The sequence below is a fragment of the Colossoma macropomum genome, unplaced genomic scaffold, assembly GCF_904425465.1.
Source record: "Colossoma macropomum unplaced genomic scaffold, Colossoma_macropomum, whole genome shotgun sequence".
NCBI lineage: Eukaryota > Metazoa > Chordata > Actinopteri > Characiformes > Serrasalmidae > Colossoma > Colossoma macropomum.
Window position 1 is genome coordinate 121,202 of NW_023495925.1, and position 10,112 is coordinate 131,313.

A 10,112-nucleotide genomic window follows, 5' to 3' on the forward strand; every position below is an offset into this window, starting at 1 on the left:
TCCCAGCGGGAAATGTCCGCCGTTTAGATTATAGCTTTCGTTTGTCATTAGTACAACCACAAATCGAGTGAAATCATATCAGTACACTCAAATACACTTAATAAAGTGCTTTACAGTGTTTAAATGTTTCAAAAAATGTGTTTTACTGTCTTTGCTGGATCGGTTATGGCTTTGTTATCTCATTACAAACCGCCACAGCACCGCTGAGTGAACTTGAAGTTGACAACCAAATTGGTGGCAGCGCGATTGTGACGTCACTGGAATACTATCGATAGGAAACTGCAGGAATTAGCATGTCGGGGATTGCTGCAGAATGATTGGATAGGACAAACTTCTATAAGGAATGATTGTCATAATGACTGTTTGTGACGTCATTTGGGAAAACCTATATATTCGCCTGCAGAACATCAATTCTTCACTACTGAACTTCGCATAGCAGTGAAAGGTCAGCGCCTCTCGTCCAATTACACTAAATATTGCATGTTTTATTTAGGAATTTCTTCAAACTAACTTTGTGAAGTCTTCATTGCAGCATTGGACTAGAAGCGTGAAAATAAAAATGGAAGGTGACTATATGGAGAGCATAAGAACCGTTATAGAGTTCTTGGATAGCAAGATCTCTAGTCTTGATGAAGACGGAATTCAGGTGGCATGGAAGAGGATTCAGGATCACCTAAAGCACATGAACCAGCTGCTGACGACCGAGAGGATGGACAGACAGAAAGAAAGAGAACAGGGAGAAAGAATTAGAAAGCTGGAACGAGGACAGTGGGCGGCCAAGGAGGCGTGCCTGGTGTTGCACATGGAGAAACTCAGTGCTGATCTGACGATAAAGGACTGGCAGTTGGACAAAGCCAGAAAGATGGAAGAAGCATCCAGAGAGACAGCTGAAAGGTTGAAGGACAGAGAGATTTCAGAGGAAGACAGAACGATGGAGGGAGAAGCCCCAAAAAACACCAAAAAAGACTGGATAGAAAAGATGAGAAAAGCTGCTGAGGCGCTGGATAAAGAAAATCTAGAAGCCCAGATGAAGAAGCGCATCCAGAAGCTCTTAGTGGCGAATGAGCAGCTACAGGATGAGCTCCTGATGAAAGATGAAGAGATTGAGGAAATGAGAAAGAAGTGGAAAGCGGAAAAAAAGAAGGTGGATAAGATCCGGGAGATGTCGAATGAGCTCCGCTCCCAAAATCTGGAGGTGAATGTCAAGTACAAGGCCATGATTAAGCAGAAGACAGATGAGCTGGAGCGCGAACGGGAGATGATAAAGGATCCAGTAGCTGCAATTAAGGACAGCGAGGACAGGATCCTCTCAGCGGTTCCTCTGGTGGTCATTCAGAAACACAGGATGATGCAGGAGCTCCAAAAAGGTGTGAGCCGAATCCCAAGTGAGAACATGAACAAGGAGGAAAGACAAGAATGGAAGAAGATCCAGAAGAAGAAGGCCAAAGAGCTCAAAATGCAAAAGAAAGCCGAGGAGAAAAGGAGGAAGGAGGCCTCGAAAGACGCGAGAGTGAAGATTAAAGAGAAGATGAGCTTCTGGAAAACACTGTGGTGTTGTAAAAGGAGAGAGTGAAGAACCAGAATACATGGTTTTTGCTTAAAACATCAATAAACAACATTAAAAAAACACTTCGACTTGTCTCTTTATGTTTGTCAAAGTGATAATAGGCCAATGATACCACACTATAAAACAACAAATAACCATAAACAGAAGAAACAGAATCCTAAAAAACAGTAACGTAATCTGGTTATTTTTCCTTTATATTTATTGTATTTCAATATTTATTTAACAATTTTTATATGCAGGAGTTTTGTTTGAAAGGAATGCAACAAAACCTCACTTGGCCAGGGGTGCACAAACTTTTGGGTTTGAGAGATTACAGGAATAGTCAGATGTAGGGCTGCAACTACTGAATATTTTAGTTTTCATCTAATAATTTTCAATAAAATATTATCTTGAATATTCTGATATTCTATAGCATAAAGAAAATATTACTTTACTGACTGAGTAGAAAAATGTTTTGAGTTTCAAAATAATTGGATCAAGTTGTTTTTAATATAATGTTCTATTGAATACTCGGATATATTATAACATTCAAGAAAAGAATTACTTTACTGAATGAACAGAAACACCTTTAGGTTTGAAATCATCAAATCTTATATTTTATTTATTATTATTATATTTATAGAATACTTTCTACCAAATATTTTTTTGAATATTCAAATATTCTGTAACAAGAAGAAAAGCTTGTATCACTTTATTGGCTGCATTACTTTACTGAATGAACAGAAACAACTTTAGGTTTGAAATCATCAAATATTATATTTTATTTATTATTATTATATTTATAGAATATTTTCTACCAAATATTTTTTTTGAATATTCAAATATTCTGTAACAAGAAGAAAAGCTTGTATCACTTTATTGGCTACATAGAAAAAGTGATTCTTTTTTTTTTTTATCATCTTGCACTTTTGCATACATTGTGTGTCCTTAGTTTGCTTTTTTACTTAAATAATCCCCTGGTCCAGAGAGCAGCGCATTAAATCAGAGGAAACAGTGCTGTCATCATCATAGAAATAAGAGTTGATCAAATCTTTTAGTTAAAGAGAAAATGATCAAGATTTTTCCATCAACATTTATTCCTTCGCAGAAGTGCATGAGTTCATAAAAGTAGTAAACATACTGATTATTCACACATTGGAAAACACAGGAATTTTAATTGTATTAGTCAGCAAATGAACTTATTATAAACATTATAAAATATAGTCAGAAACTGCCCTGCGTTCGTTTGTTCTCGGATTGTTGAGCTGCTGCTGCTTTATGTCTCGTGAGGAGCTGCTGGTTTGAAGGTGAGATTCCTGTTTAACATGTTGTGCATCATGAATGCAAATGTTAACTTATTTAAGAGTAAGATTAATCATACGATTTGTAGTTGGTGTGCTTCTGTATTAAATCAGGACTTGGTGTTTGTAGCCTTCTTTAGGCACAGGTGGTCTGTCGTAGCAAGCTAATTAACACAGGCAGCCAGTGCTAACGCCACTGTGCAAGCAAGGTTAGCTCCTTAACCTTAAACTAGCTTACATTACATGTCATGGTATTTGACAGGGCATGGTTTAAATATATTACTTTCACGACTGAACCGAATGTCAGGTTCCAAATGTAATGTAATTCAGCTTGAGTTGTACCTGCTGATTTTAAAACGACAGTGGTGAACTGGAGGAAGGCGACTGGTGCCTGTTTTGATGAGTACGGCAGGATTAGTCGCTGGAAGTCGCAGCTAGAAATAAGTCATTATTTAATTCTTAGAATTGCAGCTACCAGTAAGTGGGCTTTACCGTTGAATTATCTACGCATTGTTTGGTGTATTTTGACGAGACGAAGTGATGCATGTTTGTGGTTAGTTCTGCTGGTGCTCAGTTTAGTAGTGTACAGTATGCTAGTTAGTGCTGGTTTTTGTAGCAGGAATGTAAGAAGCTGGTTGGCGATTCTTTTAATCTGCAATTATTATCTTACATCATTAGAAATTACATGTTTTGTTGACAATTATTCTTTAATGTTAGATCAAAATGTTATTATAATTGACAAAAATGTGTGACTCCTGTTTGTAACATGCATCACTTCATTCTCAACAGACTATAAACTCTTTTAGGGGGGTAACTTGCAGAAACAAGTATTGTTACTAAAATGCATCTCCTTACAGTCTCAGTGTTAAGAAAGAAAAAATAGATGTATTTGTCTGTTGCCTCATTGAGTACCTTGGGGGAACACCAAGAAGTGCACTTCCAAGACTGCCAGGCATGTAATTAAATAATTGATCAACTTGAGGTATTTACAGGGCCACACATAGGGTTGTCCTGATACCATTATTTCATATTGCAGGGGTTGTTGACATTTATTTCCAGTTTTCTATTAACTTTTACACTGATATTAATATTAAGTAACATTTGATGGGGAACACTGACAAGTTAATGTTTGATATTGATGGTTTATTGGTTTGATTTACATCGCATTAAGTGCATGAGAGATACAGATGAGGGACACATTACTTATGGAAATCTCAATGGTTCAGCCCTGTATTCAGGTGGACTAGACGCTGATCTGTTATGCCTTCATTCTCTGATGACACATTTCTGTCCTAAAGGGAGTGGTCTGTTCCAACATGACAATTTTTCAATCTACAGCAATGAGTTAGATTGGTGAATGTTTCATTAGGGAATACTTGAGTCAGCCATTCAGGTTTTGCTTAATTTGTCACTGGCTTGTATCAGAGTGCTGATTAATACATAAAAACCTGCTTGTGTTGAAATACATGGCTTGACAAGGAAAACTGAATTATATCAGATCATGTTAATATGATTAAATTAAAAATGCATATGCTTTTTGTTTTTCTTTGTAACAAGGAAGACAAACGTGCAGGCCACATGGACCAAACCATGAAGGTGCTTGTGATCCATAACCCCACAGCCATAGATGTGTCTGTTGTGATAGAGGGCATCCAAGTACTGAAGTACTGGACATGGCTCAAGTTATGTTTGAAAGGGATCTGACGTTATGACCAATTTTAAGGTTGTTTTTATTTTGATCTTAGTGTTTGGTCAGAGTATTCTCTTTGAACCAGATGTAACTTCTGTACTGACTGTGACTAAACATTGTTTGATTTTATGTTAACTTTAAAACAAGCTTCAAATGTACCTCATTGTCTCCACCAGGGGTCGCAATCCAATTGTTAAGAAGAGCCGTTTTGTTCTTTTAACAAAAATTAAACTACCTTGAGAGCCACATTTTACGTCTATTTACCATCCTAGCTGTAAATGTCTCATTATGTGCTAATGTACTAGTATAGGATAAAGAATATATGTATATAATATAATCCCTGGCAAGAAATAAAAGTAGAATAGTTTCTTGTAAAATGTCTCTTTCAGTGTTCAATTGTTTTATTTATGAAACTGGAGTCATCTTGTCATTTGCCAGCTTCTTGTTCGAAGTTTCACCTTAAATGACGCCTGATGCAGCAGCATGTACCTGATGCACAGTTTAAGGTAGAACAGGAGAATTCGAATGAGAAGCTGACTTCAGCTTTGCGACCCAGTAGTGTTTGACAGTTTCTCGTTGCATATTAAACATACCAGGCGCTTATAAATGCAAATAAATCAGTTTGTCTCCAAATGATCCATGTTCGTCTTAAATCTTTCTCTTTGAAATATTTTGTTTTTACCTAAAATTCTAATTCTACTATGAAGCTGCAAAAGGACAATAAAAGCCGCATGTTGCCGACCGCTGGTCTTAATTAAATCATGTGTCTCTGCTCTTTAAATTAGACGTAGCATGAGCACTTTATGAAGTGCATCCTGTTTCTTTTTTTCCTCTTTTATTTCTACTCTCCCTATTAACCCACCACATTTTGGTGGAGTCTTCTCGCCAGGTAAGAACAAAATGCAAAACTCCGGAATTTAAGTAAAAGTAGAAACTATTGAAGTAGAATTATTTTATTTATGTTTTTTACTTGAGTTAAAGTACAAAAGTACTTGCTTTTAAAATCTTAAATCTGAAATCCTAATGCACTGAAAAGATATTGATGATTTATATATTAATTTAACTTTTGGAACTGTAATTACTTTTTTATGGAAGATTATGGTAAAATAAGAATTTTGTCATGTGATGAATTAATATGACTATGGTGATTAACTAAGTAGACATGAACGAACAAAGGTAAAGTTCCAATTTGTTTTTCAGGTTGACTTCAAATGCATTTCATCAAATGATCACAAATAGAAGTACTGAGAATTATTGTAGTTCTGTTTTGACTTAATACCTTCTGTTAAGGAAGCCTGTATGGATGCAGGCATTAGACTTAACTGTTCATGTCTGTAGCCACACTGGTCTCTTTATTAGAAAGTATTCATCCAAATTATAAAAGTTCTTTAATAACTTACAGTTCTTTCTCATACGTAAGTAATTTAAAAGCAAGTACAAATATTGATCAATTACTTTTGCTCAAGTAATATTTTACCAAAAGCATTTCCCCTTTTACTCAAGTACAGGAGTTGTGTGCTTTGTCCACCTGGACTCCTGGACTACAAGGAGAGGCTAGGAAACAAGCCCTGTCTGCATAAACAGGTATTTCTCAGGTTTGGAAGCAGTGCCTTTACTGGATTTGGGATGCTTGTATGCTTATAGAAATCAATAGTCCACAAAAACATGCCTCTGTTTCAGTTATTAAAGTTTGTATTTTAAACTTTGACTAAATGTGTCCTCTTCCTACAGCCATCCATCTGCTGCTTCTGGTTCTCGACTGATAAGGATTTTCAGCTTGTCCCAGGTACTTTTATTCATCGTAATGATTATTGTTCCTCTTTCTAATATTGGTATATATTTATTTACATATATTTCTTAACTATATCTTTTAGCACAATGTTAAGTATTTAAAACAATGTCTCACCCGCTTTGCCTTTTTTCTAAAAGCATTAGGATTTTGAATGATAAGTACTACTTGGAAAACAGCATTTTTAATTCAGAGTAACACCTTCCTTTTTGTGTGCTATTTCATGCACATCCACTTTTTGGTCTGTAGATTTATTTCTCAAAATGCCTGCTGTTCTTCTGTAGGATCATTCATAGTCTGTCATTTATCTGGTGAGGGTTTTACTCAGTTTGCTTACTTTTTTTTCTTCATTTAAATGCAGCCATGAAGAATCCACAATAACAAACTGCAGGTGACAAAAAATTGGCCAGAGACCTTCACATCTGTTAAGAGCTGAGTATATTTAACATTATTGGGCAGGGGTCAGATGTTCATGCTCTGTCTGCTTCTCTCTCTCCTATTCATGCTCCACATATACGCTCACTGACCATTTTTTATACAACTAACTTAAACTAGTTAAGCCTGTTTGCATATGACATTATGTCACTGTGTTGCTGTGGCACAAACTGGAGGGCAGGAAGTGATTTTCATAGGAGGCACTGTCACAAGCTCTGAAAATGCCTATGGTTTATATTGATTATGGTTTGCGTTGTTTATTGTTGCTTAAATAGTTTTAACTGAGAAACTACAGGGAGATTTTATCAAGTACCAAAACCTGTTGATCACGAATTCAAGAAATTGCCCAAAAATGCTGGCAAAAATATATTTTGCACAGTTCATCTGTGAGTGTGCAGGGGTGATAGATGTAAAACTACAAGCAGCACCATTTAAACCTAAATCAGGGTTAATAGTTACACAAAAGAAAGGTTAACATACAAGTTGCTTATATCTGCTGCCTTGATAGAAGGCAAGTCTTTCAGTTGAAAAAATGTTCTTCATAAGAGGAGGATCACACCCAACATATGTTGTAAGTTTATGTTTATACATTTCTCTCATAATATCGTCTAAACTAACACAGTACAGGCTTGACTCCATCTCATTCATTCTGCTTTTCACTTCCTGCCTTCCATCTGGAATTTGCGCATCATTGGAACTATGCGACTGCAGACAGTGTATTAGAGATTGTAGTCCATCTGTTTTTCTCCATAATTTGTTTACCCCTTTACTAAATTCATTAATGATCAGGACTCCACAAGACCACAGAGCAGGTACTATTTGGGTGGTGGATCATTCTCAGCACTGCAGTGACACTGACGTGGTGGTGGTGTGTTAGTGTGTGTTATGCTGGTGTGAGTGGATCAGACACAGCAGTGCTGCTGGAGTTTTTAAACACTGTGTCTATTCACTGTCCACTCTAGACACTCCTACCTTGTTCGTCCTTGTAGATGTAAATTCTGAGACATAAGCTCATCTGTTGCCGCACAGTTTGTGCTGATCATCCTCAAGTCCTTCATCAGTGCTCACAGGATGCTTTTGGCTGGATATTTTTGGTTGGTGGGCTATTCATAGTCCAGCAGCAACACTGAGGTGTTTAAAAACTCCAGCAGCACTGCTGTGTCTGATCTACTCATACCAGCGCAACACACACTAACACACCACCACCACCTCATAAGTGTCACTGCAGTGCTGAGAATGATCCACCACCCAAATAATACTTGCTTTGTGGGGGTCCTGACCACTGAAGAACAGGGTAAAAGGGGCTAACAAAGTATGCAGAGAAACAGATGGACTACAGTCTGTAATGAAAAAACAGATCTACAAAGTGCTCACAAATAAGTGGACCTGATTACATGGAAAATGAACAAGTAGGCCTACAAGGTAGCTGTAAATAATAAAGTGGCCAACAGGTGTATACATATATCAAAGCACAGTGGTGTTCTGCACATTTCAGTTTAGTTTGTATTTTTCATTAACACCTGTTTATTGGTCTATATTTACCTATGTACTGACTCTTCCACCTATTTTGTCTGTTATGTGCAAGAACTATATATTTATTTAAGACAAATAAAGCAATTGTTTCCAAATAATTCCAAGTGTTGTCATTGAAATTCATGCATGCATACAGGTGAAAATAGTTGAGCTTTAAGATTTGCTAACTTTACAAGGCATGAGACAGTACATACTGGCTTAATACATGACAATGCACATTAAAACTGTGGCTTAGTATAGATTGTTAAACTGTGTTCACCTATGCTGTACTTTCTTCATTGGGGTTTGGGTCAACTGGTTTTCTTTTTTAATGTTTATTTTCTGTTATGCTGTTTCTAAATAAAAGTGAATGTTAAGCTACATGTGAGCAAATGCTGTGCTTTTGACTGAAGTACATGAAGGTAATAAACAGATTAAAATTATGCAGAAAGTACCTGGAAGTGAATGAAGTGAGTAAATTTTGCTGGCTGGGCGTGGTAATATCATGGCATACCCGGATGTGAGCCGAGCATTTGGGCCAGAATTCAGCCTAGATTCAAACCAAAGTCTCAGCCGATGAGGTTTAAGATGGGCGTGCAGTATTCGGACTAGATGTGGCTTGACTGATTTTTGCTACCTGGGAGTTTCAAGGTTGAAAGGTAAGACATTGAATTAACAAGCAGAGTCTGTTACATTGCCATTGTCTGGTTTCTAGTCCCTGCATTACAAGAATACTGTTGTACCTAATGTCTATACATTTGTCACTGCACGCATAAGTGTTTATTCATATTTTATCATTGAATCCGCACACATTCTTACTTATTCACATTTCCGTATATTTCTTATAGTGTTTTCTTATTCTCCTTTTGTATTAGGTTTCTTACAGCTTTGGAGCATTTCAAACTCACACTATTCAAATTAATCATGCAATCTCTACTCCGGTAACCTTGACAATACTGCCCCCAAGTGGACAACATGTTCCTCCAGTCTGAATAAAGACCCCCAGATGTCGTTGATGTCCTGAGGATCCACTGTCCTGTTTTCCCTGCCACAACACACCTGATCCAGCTCATCAGGTAATCATCGAACTCTTCATAGCTGGATCAGGTATGTTGGTGCAGGAAATTGGGCACATTTTAAAACAGTTTAAACTTTGACATGTAATATTTAAAAAAAAAAGTTAATGTATACATTATTAAATTAATTTATCCCACTCACCCCAGTGCATATAAACCTGGACTCTTCACAAAATATGTTCTTCAATATAAGACCCTATTTTATATTTTTGTCATCTAAAGGTGTTTTATTTTCCAGCAGACTGTAACTACAGGAAGCATCTTTTGTTTCTGTTACATCTTATACTTGTTTCTATTGATGAACTGTGTTTTTAGTCTATTTGATACATGGTTTGTCAATCTGTATTTGAAACGGTGCATAAAATAAGGTAATAAGAGTTGAGCTGATACATTAGAGTTGAACTAAGCTTGTATGCAAATTTGTACTCAGAGTGGGTGGTGTATGTGGTTAAAGTATCTCAGGGAGACAGCAGTGACTTTTACTGTGTCTCTTATGTCAAAGACATCAGGTTAACCATGTTACCTCTCTTAATTTTTACTGTTCTCTCCAAATTTGGTAAGACATAAAATTTTGTAACTTATGTTTTTCATTTTACTTTTGATATTTAAAGTATATCTAATAACGTCTTTATATGTTTGCTTATAATCAGACTAGACAAAATAGAAATCCTGACAAAGGAGCAGTAGCACCGCACCATGTCTTAAGAACAAAAAATAAAAGAAAATAAAATGTAAAAACCCACAACAATGTATCATTATTTCT